Below are 20,802 nucleotides of genomic sequence, written 5' to 3'. Positions count from 1 at the left end.
GAGTTTGCTATGACCGGATTTGGTGCAGATCACGATCGAGAATATTAGGATTATCCGGTGCTGCCTTTTAACAGCTCAAAGCAAGCAGAAAAGATATACCGACACAAGGCGGAGAGACTTAGAATTTAAAGCTAGGGACCACATATTTCTCAAGATCTCCCCAATGAAGGGCGTTTTATGCTTCGGCAAGAAGGGGAAGCTCGTGCCACGGTTCATAGGGCCCTTTCATATTTTGGACCGTGTGGGTGCGGTTGCCTATCGTTTGGCCCTACCCACACCTCTCGCCGAAGTGCATAACGTCTTTCACGTATCGATGTTGAAGAAGTACGTCCCCGATCCTTCACATATCATCAAGTGGGAGCACGTGGAGCTTAAGAAAAATGCTACTTACATTCTCCGACTAGCTCGAATACTTGATAGGAAGGAGCAGGTCCTACGCAACAAGGTCATCCCATTGGTCAAGGTATTATGGACCCATCACGATGAAGAGGAGGCCACTTGGGAGACGGAAGCAGAAGTCCGCAAGCATTACCCAAGCCTGCTTCAGCAATACGAACAGGTACAAATTTCGAGGATGAAATTTATTTGTAAGGGGGGTAGATTGTAACATCCCGTCCAACCAGCACAGTGTCTTGGGGCGTCCACGTAGGATTTTTCGCAGGACCATTCATTTAAACCATTCACGGTGGGGTACCACAAGCTAATTAACCTAGGATTAGCCCATTAGAATAAACCAGACGGGCCATGACCGGACCCGGTGTGGGCCGTTAAGCCAGATAGCTCGTCTGCACTTAGTAACGGCCGTACGGGCTATACCGCGAAGCAGGAAGGTCGAAAAATTATAAAAATATAGAAAACCATACATCTCACTGAGCTTGTGGTTCATCGCGGACCACAGACCTGGTGAACACCTAGAAGTGGGATTTGGCACTGACTAAATGCACCTCACCAATGTCAGGACCGGAATCTAACACTCACAAATGAAACCGAGATACCGGGCTATCCAGTCGTCGGATCTCTTCTACATTTTCGGTGAAGGTCTAATAAATTTTCCTACACCCATCTACGAACTCTGAGACCCGATCGTAGCATGACGACCGTTGATCGCGAGTCGGACCCGTACGACCAAACCCCATATCCAATCATTTTCAAAATTTGCATGGCCCTTCATCGGGCCATGGACCACCTATATTATAAGTTTCATGGCCGGGGGGCCACCAGAACTGCCCCAACAACTGGAATGGACCCCACAGGGCCATTTAAAGATCGGAACCATATGGTCAAACCCCATATTCGTTTATCCGTTTGATCCCAAACTTTGCATGAAACCTTGTTGGGCCATGAGATGCCTACACACCCCATTTGTGACCAAAGGAGTGTTAGGGCCACCCCAACACCAATAGTGAATCATAGTAGGCTATTTTGGGGATTTGAGGAAACTTAAGGCCAAAGGGCCCAAGTCTAGGAAATAAACCCTAGCTCACTCCCTCATATTTCCTCCATTGCTCTTTCCAACAACCAAGCTCTCCCTCATAACTTCCTACCTTCCCCAAGTCATCAAGCCCTCTCCCTCATCTCCTCCTCCCTTCTCCAACAACAAATCCCCCTCACAAACTCCCACCATCCACCAACAACCAACCTCTCTTACCTCATAACTCCCACTACCATAAAGAGAGAGCAAGGGAGTAAAGAAAAGAGAAAGAGTGGGTGAAGAAGAACAAGGTGGACCCTAAATCAAGGTGGGGCCCAACGAAACCAAATATTGCAACTCCCTACCCTTTCTCCAAAGGAAATCCTACACCATCACCACAACTATCATTCTGTCGAGCATCCAGGTAAGATCCATCACCCATTCTCATTGAAACCCATGAGATTGAGAAGGGATTTGCTTGGGTTCTAACATACAAATGGGTTGTAGGGATTCCGGTCGATCAACCCCCGAAATCCACCCTCCGAGGTCGATCCCACACATTCTACAAATCCGAAGGTGCGGACTATTATTCTTAGGTGGCCTAGCACCAATTTTAATACGAGTTTAATGATTTGATTTCATGGATGCTATATTTGGAAAGTCTAGAGAAACCTTAGGAATTGTATAGATTTGCATGCTTAGCTCTCAAATTGGTGTGGATCTTGTCTCTCACATGATATTATCTATAGATGAATGTTTGCTCATGGTTGTAGATTCTTTTTCCTCATATGTGTGCTTTATTGGGTGAATGATTCACTACCATTGTGCTCATGATTTCTTTAGTTGGAGAAAGTGTTTAACTTCCTCACAAACCCACACACTCGCACGCGACTTGTTTCTTGGTAATGTTTACTTACTTGGTAGGAGTATTCGTTTGTATGGTTGAGATGCATGAGAATATGATATTGTTATGACAGTTGATAATCTGGATAGTTGGCATGTTATGGATCACCTTTATTCTAATGGGTTGGTCGGGAACATGATGAGAGATGGTAGTCCCATCGATAGGGCTATGCTATGGCTGGACCTGTGGGCTTGGGCGAGTGTGTTCGGGTGGCTGTAGTTCGACTACATGGGTCATTTGTGCCCGATGTCACTCGTCTCGCGCTCGCTTGACTCGTGCAGTCTAGCCTACTGTCCGACCAACCTTTATTGTTAACCCTATTTTGCTCACACATGTATGGAACCTGGAACACCCTACAACCGTTGTAGCCCATCAATAACCCACGTGAAATTGGTCCACAACCTCATGAGCCAAGCACGGTGGAATGGGACACTGTGTCCGAGCTATTGGCCTACGCTGGGGTACCGCGCCTCCCCGTAGTGACTGCGAGCGATCCTTTTCTCTCGGCACTCCTCATATGCTTGAAGTCGGGGATGAGAAATCCGACGGGATCACGGACCGCGGGGTCTCGGCCTCACGCATTGGGGGGTCTTGGCCTCGCAACCAGTTTAGGGCATTAATACATTGGGTGTACCAGATTCCCTAACCTGCTGGATGAATGGACTTAACTAATAACTCGACTAACACGATCGCATTGCATCGCACTAGTTAAGGTGGCGACTCGGCAGTTGAGATCGCTCTGAGGGAGTGTTGTCATACGCGATCGTTAGATGGAGTCGCTCGAGGGAGCGTTGTGGCGAGGACATGCATCATATCATCTTGCATGTATGCGCATTAATAAGATTAGTTATATATTTATGATTGACTGCTTTTCATTAAGATCATATTATAATTGATGCTTGTGATAACTTAAGATTAATAGCACCCACTGAGTTGATCACTCACTCCCACTCTGGGACGGTGTTTTAAAACACCAACCAGACCCGTTCATAGATGCAGGTGACTCAGGGCTGAAGGAGCCTGGCGAGGCGAGCTTCGACGAGGAGGACGAGCTATCCTATTTCCAGTTGATGGACGGCTCTCCATCGGCTTGATGGGCATGATTGGGATTGCTGAGCAGTGGGTTCAGCCTTATTATTTTTTGGACATAGCATTCTTTTGTTGTTTTGGTTGGACAACGCCTTGTGCGACCCATTTATATTTTTGGACCTGTAAATTGATAGATTTCTTTTATTTCAGTAGACTTGTGTAGTTGTGCTTCATGTTCCAAGAAATTCCAGGCTGCGCATTTGAACCTGATTAAACGCATTAATGAAAATCGGTTATTAGTGACACTCGGGATCTCGGGGGTCGAGTGTATGCACGACCCCTGATTTCCAGGGCGTTATACTCATTATTAACAATGCTTCCTGTGGTGGACCACTTGAGCTTTAGATCTGCCTTATTTTTTTGCTTATAGTCTAAAATTATATGGAAAAATGGATGGATGGTGTGGATAAACTCTGTATCATAGTGGACCCCTTAGAGCCACTAGCCAATCCGCGTGAGTCCTCGATCCATTCCAAGCTGGCAAGCACCGTCCAGATCAGTCGAGTCAACTTTGAGATGATCTGGACCGTTCAATTTGATTATTTGAACCAGGACCCAGATCTAACCCAGTGGACCCAATTTCATATCAAGACCTGTTATTATCAAGTTGGTCCCAATGACCTAATTAATCAGGTGGGCCCAACCAATTGCAAATCTTAGATGAGTGGCCTATAATTCTGATAATATTATCTTACCAGAATAGCAACACCTATTTTTCGGTGGATGGAGATTGAGCCCTTGAAAGATGACATTTAGGGGACAAAGGAACATGGTGACCCCCCCTACTCTAGGACTTTGGTCCCTGAAATCTTAGCCTTTTGGGCGGCAATAGCATTACTATGCCCACACGCGCGTATAGCCACACATGTGAAATATCCAAGCCATACATTAAGTGGATCACTATTTAGTTTACCATCCCAAGAAACAACCCGGTCCATCAGTCCATGGGGCCACAGCTAACTGAAAAAATGTACAGTTGTTAGAAAATCTGCTGAAGTTTTATAAATCGTCCAATTATTTCTAATATAGTGGCACATTTAGTAAGTGAACTAGCTTTATTTTTTTGGCAGTAGTATCTACAGGGTGATGCTGCTGTGATGGACGGCTTGGATATTTCACATGCATGCTACAGTATCTTATACGGTGGCGTGTGTAATAGCTGAGTTGTACACGCGTGTGGGCTTACGATAGGTATGGGCGGCACAATGCTATCTTGCATGAGTTTGATTTCTTTATTGGAAAAAACAAGAAGAGAAAATACCTTGTATGCCCCTTGCTATTTCTAAGAATTTCACCCCCACCCTTTTATCAAAGGGGAATTTATTTGATACTCTGCCAGTGTATGACACTTGATACACAGACACTCAAATATTGTAAACACAGCATACATCATCTCAAATAAAACTGCAAAATAACTCACCTTTCATTTCTTAGAGAGCAACTCTTCACTGTGCCATCTAAGCACTAATTAAAAATAACTGGCGCAGATTTACAAGCACTTCAAAATTTTATTTTTCAAAAGTTAATTTAATACCTTTTATTAAGGATTCGTTTGGGTAGATGATCTTATAAAATCAGGAGCCTACGTAGGATCCCTGCACTAAAATGTCACTTTCCTCTGCATAAATGCAATTAGCAGTCTTTTTAAGGATCCATTTGAGTAAATGATTTTGCATAATCTGGATTAAGTGTAATTTTGATTTTGGTAGGCCCCATGATATCTATCTACATATGATTTTTCATACTAAATCAATGCTTTCCTTCACATAAACACAATTAGCGGTACATTTTTTATTCAAATCGCAATTGATGGATATTGGGGCCCGCCAAAATTAGGATTAGACATAATTCCGATTGTGTGGGCTGTGTCGCACAAATTAAGATTAGACATAATTCCAATTGTGTGAGATGTGTCGCCCAAAAAGACTTTAGGAGCCAGTAAAGACATGGATTTTTTGTCAAGCCTTGTGCTGATTGGCCCGCCTCCACAAATTTGATTTGCATAGTTGGGCCATCAGCCATCTATGCAGGGGACCCACCTGGGAATTTTTGGTCCATGTGCTGATTGGACCACCTAAAAAGCTTTCGAGGATGGGAGACATGGGAGCACCAGCTTTACATGCATCTCACATAAATGTAATTCGTGGTTTTTATGGTTTTTTTTTTTCCCTAAAATTTCCTTAATTGTATTTATGCAGAAGAAAGTACTAATTTAATTTATTGTGGCAAATCCCATATGATGGATATTGGGGGCCCCAAAATTGTGATTACACTTAATTCTTATCATATGGGATTTGTCCAAATGGACCCTAAGAGTCAAAAAATTAACAAGAGTTTTTTTATTAGTATCATGCATGTCTAATGACTATTAAATAAAAGTAATGATGATAAGAGTCATAATGGTTGTTATGAAAAAAATGATTTGTAAAAGCTGGTACAACTCCTACTATGTCCTCCTATAAGGGATTGTATGGCACTATAAGTCTGGGAAGAATTCAAATCCCCTACCATATTTGGCACCATAAGATATTTGGGGTTTCAAATTCCCCCAAAGAGGGGGTTTGAAATCTACTATGAAAGCATGTATTAAATTTAAAATTCTTTTAAGAGCTGGATGTGTAACATGTGTGTCACTAAGCTATTAATCTATTGGACACATGACCCACGATGATATCCCAAGACAATTAGATTATGGATTGCATTACTATAATTACTTATAATACGATGATCTATGCCATCCAAAGTTGTCCATGTAAATCGACGGTTCAAAATCGTTATTATTAACTCGGATATGATCTTATGCTTGTGTCCAATCTAGGACTTGGAATTTTATCATTTTCGAGTAAAGTATATATTTCAATGGACTTATTATAATCATCGTGTCAAACATTACATACATATATTACTTCGAGATATTAAAGTTGATTCTATATTAAAGTTGATTCCCCCCACCCATTATACATAACTATTTTTGTATTACAAAGTATTCTCAATCCAAGGTGCCAAATGTGTTGGAAATATACAAATTAATGTATTTCTATATAATATGGAAACCGAAAAGTGCAAAATAATCAGAAATCAGGACAGGCTGAAGCACGTCTGAAACGTTGTCCTTAAAGTGTTATTTGCCCCTACTCAAGTGAATTGAGTATGCTGGTACGTTACAAGCAAATAACTTCTAGGATACGACGAGCCTGGTGTGTGGGTCTGTGTTCAGCAAACACGAAGGCCCACCAAATGGAACTCAATTACACACTTTCTGGCAGTATTACAGTATAAAGGAAAAAATTCCAAAAGAAGAAGAAAAGAAGAGAAAAAGAGTTTTGACTTCTGCATAGGTTAGTTCAAATCTTCAGCCACTGGTTCAGTTGAACCGTTTTAGACCACACCGCTGGTCTATTCTTCAAGCTAAGGTTTAAGTCTTGCTATGTTGCTGGAAACACTAGAATATATGAGTGGAGAGGGGTTGGCTACCTTAGTTCGTATGGATTTCCTGGAGTGAGTTGAGATGATTTGGAAACCTATCCAGGTCCTCCTTTTATAGGCTATGGTGGCTAGGGGGTTATGGTCCAGAGACTTAAATTCCATTAAGTCATTTCTGGCTGTTGGAAAACTAGCCGTTTTATGGCCGTTTTCTGACTGTTGTGCATGGACCATTAAGCTGCTGCATGCTGGCTATTGTGAGACAACAACTAGCCGTTTTCTAGCTGTTGGGCTAGCCATGCAGCAGTTACAACTGGACCCTGCACTAATGGCTCGGCTGTTACAGTTTCTACTGTAACAACTCTTTTTAGTCTCTCTATTTATACTGAGAGATTTCTCTCTCAGTCCTTTAGTCTCTCTGTTAACCAGCCACCCGCCATAGCCATTTAGTCGCAGCGCGACTCGCACACGTCTCGCTCAAGGTCGCACACGATGCGGACGTGCGAAATGCCCGTGACCGAGACCGAGACTGAGACCGAGACCGAGTCCGAGTCCGAGCCCGAGCACTGGAACACGCAAGATCCATAGTTCACGGACTAGGTAGGTAAATATTATAATACTCCACATCCTTCATATAAACCACAGGTTTTTCTTTTCTCTTTTTCATGTGGGACTATTCCCAAAAAACCCGCAGAAAAGTGTTTTTTCAAAACAACTTTTTATATTATATATTATTTTATTATTAAAATATTTTTTCTTAAAATCAATAATTTTTGCAACAAAATGCAATAGGACGATTTTAAATCTAAGGGTTCGAAATCTACGCTTCCAAACAACCCTACAGGTCTTAATAACTTTGTAACAGTCCATTATAAAGTTAATATAGATTTTTTGAAATTTTTTTATCAATAAAAATAAATTATAATAACTATTACGAACATTATATCATACATTATGATCCATATGATAAAGATAACAAAGATAACGGTGGTGGCTATCGCAGTCACCGTTATTGTTATTGAATACTTTAGTCTCAGTAAGTAATATGTAATTAGCCTTGTGCCGAGAGGTCCACTTAAGCAACTTTGATTTGCATTGGTGGGCCATCAGCCATCTATGGAAGGGACCCACCTAGGTATTTTTGGTCCATGTGCTGGTTGGTCCACCTAAAAGCTTTGGATGGTGGGAGAAATGGGAGCACCAGGTCAACATGCACCCCCTGCGCATCCAAATTCTCCCCCACGCTGATGGGCTCTTCGAAGTTTTGTGCGCTTTTGAAGGGCATTATGGGAAAAGGGCAAAGAAGCATTTCACCAGATTCTCTCCTCGTTTGACTTTGGTGACTCCTTCGTGACTCCCACGCCATGCATTGAGGCAACCACGCTCGTGGCATGTCAATGGTCAAAGCGCCGAGAGATCTCAACCACCCACAAATATAAAATATAGATAATCAGCAATATATCTATTATATATATATATATATAGAGAGAGAGAGAGAGGGAGAGAGAGAGAGAGAGATCATACACCGAAGTCCAGTGTATACACATGCCTATCGACCATCTGATCAGTGGGCCGCAGTTTAAGTCTATAGATGGTGTGATCCTAACCATAGGGTTGTCGACGGGTGAGGTTCAAATCAGGTACTGATGCACCATATTTGGACCCGAATAGAAATTTGATTCGGGTCCTGTCAAATTCTGTAAGTGTTGGAATGTATGAGGTTCTGGATCCGAATTCATTTTCGGGTCTAGCTTCCAAAAAGAGTTTGAAACAGTGTTTGGATCGGAACGGGTATAGATTCGGAGCCGGGCTCTCAGGTTTTGTCCGAATTTGGATTTCTGTTGTGTGCTGGAAACATGCTTTCTGTATGGTTTTTAAAAAGAAATTCTCACATCCAACCGTTGAATGATAACTTACCATCCACCCCTTGGATGACATCTAAACTATCATGCTGTTCGAAATCCACCTTGTCGAGTAGGTTAGAACCATCATAAGGATCACTTTGTGAAAAAAAATCAGAACCATCCATTTATCAGGTAGGCCACACTATAGAAAATAATATATAGATGGTAATAAATAATAAAATACAATTGTGGTTCGTCCGATGAGTGGTATGGCAGATTTTTACACTAGAAAATCCTAATGGAGGGGCCAACCTGTGGATGGGTTAGATTATGTATGCACATGTCATGTTGAAAGTGGTCCGCTGTTGGATGGTAACCTATTGGGCAACCGGTTGGAAGTGAGCATTTTTTGTTTTTACATATAAGAGAAATGTTCCAGTACTCTCAAGAGCACGACAAGTTATAGTGTTCCTGATTGTAATGGGTCACTGGGACAGTTTAATCAATTGATCTGAACTGTTCGTCAGGTCTAGAAAACATTTTATGAGTTCGCTTTGAAAATCACACTAAATAGACGGTCCAATCCATCCTTGATTTGGATTTATTTTTTGCTGTCATCCATTTTCTAAGCCATGTATGGGATGGTTAAGATTGCCTCACAAAGTAATCGTTTGCGATCATAAGCAATCGATGATGGACCCTAAGAGCTGATCCTGTTGTCAATTTGACCTATTTTAGGAAAACGATCTTGGCCGTCAATATTAAATGTCATTGATCAGATGATATAGAACTCTAAGATTTGCTCGATTTTCGTCTTGTAGCCCATTAAACGAGCTTTGAACATAGCGAACGGTGTAGATCAATAGGTTGGACTGTCTAAGTTTCCCGATGCGAGTAGGAGAACTAGGATTGCATACTAACGCTGCTGGTAGCGACGTTCCTTTGGGCTGCACAATAATCTTTTCATTTGATCCACGCCGTCCATCCATTATGGATCATTAGTTTAGGGAATTAGACCTAAACTGAGGTGGATATAAATCTCAGGTGGACCACACCACAGGAAAACAGTGCCGATTGAACACTCACCATTAAAACTTCCTAGGGCCACTGTAATGTTTATTTTCCATCCAAACTGTTGATTAGGTCAAAGAGACCTGTATGAAGGGAAAACACAAATATCAGCTTGACTTCTATGACCACCAAGAAGTTTTTAATGGTGGCATTCAATCACTACTGTTTCCTGTGATGTGGTCCACCTGATAATTCTATGTGCCTCATTTTTTGTATCATGTTATAAAATGATTTGTAAAAATGGATGGACGGCATGGATAAAACATATAAATCATATTGGGGCCCACGGGTCACCGTACATATACCATAAAAAGGTCTCTAACCCATTCTAGAACTCAGCCGGATTTCTAATGGGATCCGAATCCGTGGACCCGAGGCTACTAATCGGGAATTTCTAGTTCTGGATCTGATTAACGCAGGACGTGTGACCATGGATAGCCCTATTCAAAAGGGGTTCATTAATTGGGTCAGGAAGATTGACTGCTATGATAGTTAGCTTTTGAACCGTCCAAAAAGTGGGACATCCATTAGGCGATCTAGACCCGATGGGACAGTCAGGATAGCTTATACACTGAGTTTTGATGTCTACCTTTCAAAAATGTTCAGTGAGAATAATAATTGAAAAAAACAAAAGCAATTCCCTACCATACACGGGAACACTTAAGTAAAGATAAAGGAAAGTGCTGAAAATGATTTCTCAAAGAATGGGAATTTCTACTTGCACCCCATGCCCCTCTTCATATTACCCACTAAGTTTTCATTTTTTGACATGTGGGGCCCACTATTCGGTAATCCAAACCGTTGATCTATTTTCATCCGTTGGATAAATATGCCCCAAAAAATCTCCATCCCAACGACTCATCTTTGTACTTTTTAGTAAGTTTGATGTAGATAGTTGTTCTACTTATCTAATAAGCCATCTATTGTAGACCACAAATTGAAATTGTATGACTGTTCCATCGAGACCATTTTTGGGCCTTGGTTCATCCATGGTGGAATGGAACATGTGAACGGTCTTGATTATCTAACTATGGGCCCCACTTATTAGAACTGAAAAAATGGGCACATTACGAAGATACGGATCGATTATCATATAATCCTCTTTTGATGCATCCACCCCTACTTGGTACACTTAGTTTGGTACCAAAGTGTGCTATTGTAGCACCAAAATTAGAAAAAAAGGAGTATAAAGTAAAAGGTTGGGTTGTAAATAGTGGACCACATAAATATCATGGCCCACAAATTTCATTAATGACATCATGATGATGCATTTTAAATCATTTCACTTGAAAATCTCCCTCTTTTTATTATAGTAAGAGATTGGTATTCCAAAGTCCACAAGGGGTGCAATGGCTGGGAAGGGTTGGAAGCTTGTTTCTCTTCTCATTCTTTCAATGGTTGTATTGCATCCATGTCCTGAATGGAGGGTGGCAGCTACACTTAGAGGCTGCAAATTTCAAAATAACCCTTGTTTTAGAGAAGTGGGTGGCCCCCAGAAGTCTCTAAATTTGGAGAGAAAGATGGAGGAAGATGTAAAAGGTATGGCCCAAGTTGTATTAAGAAGGTCTGATTTCATTGGTCCACATGGGGATGTCCCAAGCCCTGGTGTGGGCCATTGAAGTTGATGGACGGTCGCGATAGCATGCGCCTATATGCGCATTGAGCACATCAGATCTTTGTTTTTATTTTTTATTTTTATTTTTTGTTTTTATTTTTAAATTTTTGTATTATGGTTTTGATATGTTGGGTGTGGTAACCTAGAGTGCTTCCAAGTCTAATGGAATGTGCAGCTCATTTGTATCATGTTACAGTGCAACCTATATGTGTTAATAGTGAGTCATGCTTTTATCTACCGTTGATTTAAGGTCCCTTTAAGGAAATTGAAATATTAGGAAAATTTTGACATTTTGATGATAAGTAGGGAGTTTGAATCAATTTACTTGATAGCAATGGTGATTTTCTATTTTTTGCTGAAAGAAACTTTGATACGCTGGAGAGTGTGATGGATGATATGCAGGCACTTGGAATTTACTTAGAAGTTGCATACCGTGCAAACGGAATGTAATAGCGGTGCGTCGCGCTTTTATCTACCGTTGATTTAGGGTCCCTTCCAAAAATCGAAATATTAGGAAGTTTTTGACATTTTGATGATAAGTAGGGAGTTTCAAGCAATTTACTTGATGGCAGGGGTGATTTTTTATTGTTTGTTGAGGGAAACTTTGATACTCTGGCAGAGTGTGGATGATACATAGGTACTTAGAAGTTGCGTATGTGGCATATGAGAAATTCAAATTAGACCGTTGAAATTATGATTCACAGCTTAGATATATCATGCACCAAAAATCAAACTTATTTTATTATCAGACTACCAGATTAATATGCATTTATAGATGTTAAAAATAAAAACTATCCAATGTTCTTAGTTCAATAAAGAAGTGTCCATGATCAGAGGTTAGGATCATTCAAACAATCTGATTTTTGGATTTTGAATTATCGATTGCATGTTCCACAATTTAATCGGTTTAATTTAAGTTAATGTATGCTACATGTACAAATGCTGAGTACCTGTGTATCAAGTACCATGCACTTCCTGAGTATCATATAACCTCACTTGTTTGTTCATCGGTTGAAGCTGATGGATATGTGCATGGGATGAGTACCGACCCACGTGCATGATAGCATGTGCATGCACATCATGCGCTAAAATGCGCCCATGTGCGCAGGTATGCCATGCTATTGTGCACGTCAGGCTACTTAAGTACGTTGACGATCATCATGCAACTCAGGGCAAGAGTCATGTGTTAGTTCTGCCCCATCTAAGAAAGTGGTGGTGGCTCTTCATGAGTACACTTGCCATAGTGCGTGAAATCCAGACCGTCCAAATTGCTGGCCCAACTGTGGATGGTAAATAGTCGGAAAATTGCTTTGGGGGGATAATATTTTCCATTTGATTTTGGACCACTCGCCATTTTACTTTAAACCATTCATTTCATTGTTATCAATTGGATGGATAGGATTGCTTGATCAGTGTGATTTCAGATACATGGTCCACTTACAATGGAACCACAGTTCAGATGGTCTAGATATGTGTACATCAGTGCTACACGTGAGGAAGATATCAGAGTGTGTGTGTGTGTGTGTGTGTGTGTGTGTGTGTGTGTGTGTGTGTGTGTGTGTGTGTGTGTGTGTGTGTGTGTGGTGCAAGCTAATGACTAATTTGCATTATGTTAGTGTACAACTCACGTCCATTTATGACTTTTATTTTCTAATTTGGGACCATGTTTTAAAACCGGGGACCAGATGTTGACCTGTTTAGTTGAGTCAACCTGTTATCGGAGAACCCATGCAACCCATCGGCGGCTCCAACCCAAGAAAAAGCCACGGCTTCGGTCCAAACACAACAAAATCACATAAAATATAGGCTAAGCTAAAAATATAAGACAAAAAATATAAATATTTACATTCTTTGCCAACATACCTGCATATTTATATGACAACAATACAAGACTTCATTCTATACTAAAGTAAGAAAATTTAAAAATATAAGACTTACCTTTCAATATTCTAAACTAAAAAATACTAATTACACTTTATACAATATCCACCTATATGGATAACACTATAAGAGAGAATACTTACCAAGCTTAGAAAAACTAGGTTTCAGCATACACCATTCGTTCAATTACATGGAAAATGAGGGAGAAAGAGTAGATGTTCCTTATTTAGAAATGTTAGCTACCTCCGTAAAATTTAGAAATGTTAGATATCTCCGTAAAAAAGGAGACATCATCCTTAACATTCTTTCAATTGAAAACTAGTTTTACAAATGGTATAAAAAAACATTTGCAATATTAGTTGCTCAAACATCACTAAACACTAAGTAATAATGAATTTAAAAAAAATTGTGTATCAAACAAACTTTTTTCTTAAAATAGACTTTATCCACATTATCCTTACAATGTCGTTGGTATAAATCTTCTATAACGAGATCTTTTCATCTTCCACTACATCATGAATAAAATGATATTGCAAATCAATGTGCTTGACAAGCATAAAATTCACTTTGGTTATCACAATGAACCACAATCACTATCTGCATGAATTTCGGTTCTTCTAACAACTTCTTCAAGCAAACACCTTATATGCAAGCTTGTGTAGTTGTCATGTACTCTACTTCCGTAGTAGATAAAGTTACCACTAGCCATGATCTTCACATCGTCGCCCAAAGAGAAGATATAAACTATGGAAGATCTTTTATCATAATTTCCTGCATTTAGTTTACGTTCATAAATCCAACTAACTCTAAATTTTGGTTACTATAACAAATATTGTTTTACCTTCAAGTAATAAAAGATTCACTTCACAATAGTTCAATGATATTTACTCGAGTTCGCCATGTATTTATACTGAGTGCTCCTACTTCTTATGCAATGTTTGTTATAGTACACACTATAGCGAATATAGGATTTCCTACCGTTGGTGAATATGATACTTGAGACATATATCTTTTTTACTTCGTGTAAGACACTGATCTAAAGACGGTTTACAACCGGTAAGAAATGAAATATTGACTATATTAAAATTCTACATATTGAAGCAATGTAAAATTAACTCTTTCAACATAATCCTTTTAAGTTATCCATACTTTCTTCTTCTCTCGTATCTAAATATGGTCATCTCAAGAATCTAAGGGCCTGTTTGGCCGGACCGATCCCACGGTATTAAGAGGGATGGGATTGCAATATCCCAGGATATGCATGACGAGCCAAACTGAACTTGTCCCGGGGTATAAGCAATCCCATGGATCTTAAAACAATCCACTGGCATCACCATCATTATCTTAAAATTAATCCCATCCGTTGGTTGGACGGATTGGAAGGTAAAATCCCAGGATATGCCGGGCGTGCCAAACAAACCTAGTGAACTTGTCCTGGGATATAGCAATCCCATGGATCTTAAACCAATCCACTGACACCACCATTATTACCTTAAAATCCATCCCATCCCTCCTAATCCCATGGGATTCACCCGGCCAAACAGGCCCTAATTAATGACATGTAAATCCTTCATGTCAAATTCCCTAACCAAACGAGCTTTTAATGCTATAATGATATCTCTACTAGTACATACAACCACCATGTCATCCACATACAGTAGTAAAATAATGAAATCAACATTACTATAGGTATAAACATAGGCAATAACCAACCTCACATATCTAAAATTCTAGACACATAATAAAGAAATCGAACTACTTGCACCAACACATTGGCACCTATAATTGTAAAATGATTTATCCATCTAATAAACAATATTATTCTTTTTTTAAAAAATAAAAAATAAAGTCTTGGAGTTGAGTTATAGAAATTTTTTCATCAAAATTCTCATGCAAAAGACAGTTTTTACATCCAATTGTCCAATCTCCAAGTCAACCGCTATTGTCATAACGAATTGTAGTATTCAAACAATCAGAGTGAAGATTTTATTAAAGTTAATGCATGATTACTAAGCATGTTCTTTTATCATTAATTGGATTTTGTTTCTTTCAACATTTTCTTTAGCATCTTTTTTTAGCTTATAAATCTATCTACAACAAATAGCTTTTTATTATTTGGGTAATTCAAAAAATTCTCAAGTTATGTTTTTATGCAGAGATTTTATCTTATCATCTATCATAATGCTCTGTTGGGTAACATTTACAAATTCATATACCTCTCAGTACAAATAAGGTTCACGCTATTCTATCATGTAAGAATAAACCATGTAAATTGTAGGCCTTGATCACTTTGAATTGCAACACCTGATATCTTATTTTAATTAGCTTCATCTTCAATGATATCATCAACTTATTTATCTTCTTAATTAATGGGCCGATTTTAAACATTATTCGAATACTCTAATTTAATTTCTCTCGTGATTCTAAGCTCAATGATTTCTTATATTTCTACATCGATTCTTCATTAAAAAGATATCTTATTAGTCATCAACTTATGGGAAGTAGGGTCCCATAATTTGCACCCATTTGTTCCATCTACATAGTTAACAAAAATATACTTTTTAAACTATACATCTAATTTAGTCATTTACGCTTTAAAAATTTATACATAAGCGTGACAATCAAGTGCAGTGCGTTACAATCAAGTGCAGTTCATATGAGAATGATTCACCATGTAATAACCCGTATTAACTACTTCCATTAATAAACACTGCTCAAGCCTAGTAAAACTTAGTACGCTTGTAACACGATTTATAAGTGCGCAGTTCATAAATTCAACAACTTTATCTCGTTGTGAAATACTACGGGTTGTTTAGTGTCTCTTAATGCTATGCTCACTATAAAAATCATTTAATTCTTTTAGGGCGTGTTTGAGCAGGCGACTTACACGTGATGGGATCAATTTTAAGGTTTCAAATGGACCATCAGTGGTTGTCCGTTGATCCCATGGGTTTGCAATAGCCTATGGGATATATGGCTGTGTGTTTGGATGGTCGCTGGGATTGGTTACGGTGACCGTCAACACGCTGTTGACGTGTTTGGTAGCTGTGGGATTGTCGTAAAGAGCTCCTGCACTATACATTTTGGCGAGTGGATCATCGTCCGACAGTGGAAAACCGTGAGAGCGGTTTTCCTGCGAAAGCCTTCCGCAATATGTTCAAAATGTGAGGATGCCAGGTGGGGCCCACCTCGATGTTTTTGAGAAATTCACCCCGTTCATGATGATTTAGAGATCAATTTAGGATTTAGGACCGAAATTATGTGTATCCAACACTCAAATGGGCCATACGAGAGGAAACAATGGACATTCAGTAAGAATCGTTGAATGCAGTATATTGGTCATAAAACTTTTGTATCAGGCTATATTTTTTATGTTTTCACTTCATCCCATCAGGAATGGCTTTATAAATGGTTCATTCATTGTGGGCCCATCAGATCAGCGGTCTCGATCATCCTGGACCAAAAGAACTATGTCATGCAGAAATTTGGACTTGTTCTCGGTAGTATCCTTGCATACCTAGCCTATGGTACCTCGATCCATGCCAAGTGAATGTCCCAGATTTGGAATTGCCCAGCCCTCATGGTATCTGGTCTTCTTTTCCAATTGAACTACACTCGCAACCTTCCATTTCGATAGATTTTTGGTTCAGTGTCCGCTACATTGGACTCCATAAGATGGATGGTTTAATCACCACAGCGTGAGACACGGCATGTCAAGGTCCAATGATGAAATGAAATTTGTGAGATCCGGACCGTTCAACAGTATCTCTGTACCGTAAATTCGGCCCATCCAGGGTGTCAGCGTGGACCGATCATTGTTATCTAATTGCGTTGACATACACAGAAATGCATACACTCACTTTTATCTTATATACCTCATTAAACATAAGCAGCTCAATTAGCAAGGAACCTAATGCATATCTTGCATACCATGAAAAAGAGTATCATGGTATGCTTAATCAAAACAGTAATATGTTGTTCCATCATATAACTAGAGTTTAATGATGATATACAGAATGAAAAATAAAACCACAAGAGCTGTTACAATTGTAGCTATTCTCTCGCCAATAGAGACAATGACATCATTCGTTGAAGTAGCTCAAGAAAGCATGGTTCGGGTCATCTGTTGGGTCGACGACTATAATGTCCTTCGTGAGGCAAGCTCATCACAAGAAACGGATGCACATCCTTCAAATTTGGCTGATCGTATAGTTGACTGAGCAATTGTCATATTGTAGTGACTGTCCCAATAAGCTGAAGCTTCTCTCCAGTTTTTGAAGGCCTAGTGTCTACTCCCGCTGTATCCTTCTACTTCCAATCTGGCCTCATCCCAAGAAAGATAAATCCCCGGTCGGTGACCAACCAGTACGACGTAATATTTCTCCTTCCCCATCTACATTAACATGTCAATCAAGGAATCAAATTGAGCGCATATGGAAAAAAAACTATGAATAGGATAGTAAATGTACAAATGCATGTATCTAATAATAAACTAATATAGCTCACATGAATATATTTTTTATGAAGGTTATTGTGACTATTGTAATGTATTTAAATGAATATGAATATGTAACTTTGGCTATGTCTGACTATAGTAGAGCATAAATATTTGCAACGTAAGATTTTCTCCTATGGTAATATCAAGAATGTCTACCTAATCTGATTATATCAAGTGTCATAGTAATCTATTATATCAAGTTTAATGTCATCCCAAATATGAAAGTATCATACGTTGTATCCTAGATATAAACCGAAATAAAACAATCCACACAACCAAACAAAATAAGAAAAGTTATTACAGGTCCAAAAACATCAAAGTGTATCAAACATATGACAATCCCCATCATACGGAACCACTACCACCATCACCAATCTTATCTCGGAGGGTTTTCTTTAACCAATAGACACGGCACTCAGGTCATAGACTGATAAAGAATAATGCAAGCTTCTCATCCCTGCTTAAGAGCTGACTAACTTCAATGAACTCAAAGTTGGTTAGCCCTTGCACCTCTTCAAGGACATCCAGAACTTTATACAAGTGGGGCCTATTTCTCAATGATCCAAATCATTGATACTATAGACCTGAGTATGAACTATGAACAGTCTATGCACCAAAAATCTCCCAGATGGGAAAAATCCTAGATCTTTCAATTGGTGGCCAACAAAGAAACCTTTAGGAAAGTAATCACGGATAAGGTTCCTTTCAACCAATGAAAGTTGAAATATTCTATAACCAGTGGTTTTACATTTTAGGCATGAAAATGGTTTCCAAAATCCAAATCTCTTACATTTATTGTGATTTACCACTCCAATTTTCAAGTATGATATTCATATATTTTGGGCTATCTTGGTCTTTAAGGAGCATTTTCATGATAAATGGTTTAAAATGACTCAAAAGAAGCTGAAAATCCTCATCCACTAGTCAACCCACGAAAAAACTCATTTTAACACATCTTCATCAACACAAATAGGGAACAAACTCAAAAGAAGCTGAAAATCTCCATTTTTCATGGGTCGTTTCGGGTACGTACCTGCAAACGGTAAGAATCAACACCCTGGTCAACGACAACAAGGAAGAGGATTCACCTACACTTTGATCAACGCTGGTTGTTGCGCAATACGCCAACAACACAGTGAACTGAGATCCAATCTCCGGTCTCACCCACAAACAATAAACAAGAAGAAATATAGACTAGAAACAGAATCAAAGCATTCCAAATAAACCACAAAACAAGATATATGTGGAAAAACCCCAACAATGGTAAAAAAACTACGGATGCAAACTTTTACTATGAAGAAAAATGAAGATTACAAGGTAATATACTAACCTTTCCCTTGAAAGTACAGAGAAAACCCTTTGCCCACACCTTAGAATTATTTTTCATCATACTTAGAAAAGCCCTAGGGACCCCTATTTATAGTTTAAGTAACTCCTCTTCCACACCTCTGCGAAAACTGGCTCAAAAATTCGCAGTCTGCATCGAATCCGAAAACGAATCTGCGTAACCTCGACTGGTTGAGCATGTGCCACAACTGGTCGAGCACCTCGGAACCCAAAACCTGATGCTCGCTGGACTTTGAGTCGAGCCAGTCCTCGACTGGTCGAGTGAGCCACTGATCGGTTGAGAAGGACACTTGACTGGTCGAGCGTCTTCCAGATGTGGCTCCACATCTCAACAATCTCCCACCTGGAGACACATCGCCATAAACCTTCGTCTTTTACATCTGGAGTACATCACCTCCCCGTCTTCAAGCCTGAATCTCAATCAAAGCTGAATAGAGCCTCAACTTCTCCCGTGTGACCGCCTTGGTTAGCATATCCGCAGGATTCTTACTTGTATGAATCTTCTCCAGAGCAATCGATCCATCTTCCAGTAACGAACATATGAAGTAATATCTGATGACAATATACTTGATCCTTTAATGAAAGGATGAATTCTTAGCTAAGTGTATTGCACTCTGACTGTCACTGTATAGCTTGCAATCTACTTGCTTCTTACCCATCTCTTCCATAAAACCTTGCATCCACACCATCTCCTTGCACGCTTCTGTAGCCGCAACATATTTTATTTTTGTAGTACTAATAGATACTATCTTCTGTAACTGAGAGACCCAATTGACTGCAGCATTACCCAGAGTAAAGACATAACCTGTAGTGCTTCTTCTGCTATCGATATCTCCTGCCAAATCTGAATCCACGTAGCCTCGTATCTTAATTTTTGATCCTCCATAACAGAGCCCGACATCCTTAGTACTTACTAGGTATCTAAGGATCCACTTCACAGCTTCCCAATGTTTCTTCCCGGGGTTGTTCATGAACCTGCTAACAACTCCCACTACTTGAGCAATGTCTGGCCTCATGCTCACCATAGCATACATGAGACTCTCAATAGTTGACGCGTATGGGACTTTGGCCATGTAGTCCCTTTCCTCCTGCTTCTTTGCCCCTTGCTCCTTAGATATCTTGAAGTGGTTGGCTAATGGAGTACTAACCGGCTTTGCACCTCCCATATTAAATCGATCAAGTACCTTGGTTATGTACTCTACCGGTGACAAAACTAGTTTCTTATTTTTCCTGTCACGCTTTATCCTCATACCTAGAATTTATTTTACAGATCCCAAATCCTTCATGAAAAATTCTCTAGACAATTGTCTTTTGAGATCTGAGATGTCCTTCATGCTTGAACCGGCCACAAGCATATCATCAACGTACAAAAGAAGGATGATATACGACATATCAAACTTCTTCAAATAGCAACAGTGGCCTGTATGACATCTCCTGTAACTGTTTTCCGACATGAAACTGTTGAACATTTTATACCACTGCCTCGGAGCCTGCTTTAGGCCATATAAACTTTTTTTAAGTCTATACACCTTATTCTCCTTTCCTGGTGCCACGTATCCTGTCGGTTGATGCATATATATATATATATATATATATATATATATATATATATATATATATATCTTCTTCAAGGTCCCCATGAAGAAAGACTGTCTTAACATCTAGCTACTCTAGATGTAAGTCCTCTGTAGCCACTATACTCAAGACCATGTGAATCGT

This window comes from Magnolia sinica, chromosome 8 (genome assembly GCF_029962835.1).
Source record: "Magnolia sinica isolate HGM2019 chromosome 8, MsV1, whole genome shotgun sequence".
Classification (NCBI taxonomy): Eukaryota; Viridiplantae; Streptophyta; class Magnoliopsida; order Magnoliales; family Magnoliaceae; genus Magnolia; species Magnolia sinica.
The sequence above is the reverse complement of the archived record's forward strand: the minus strand, read 5'-3'. Positions refer to the sequence as shown.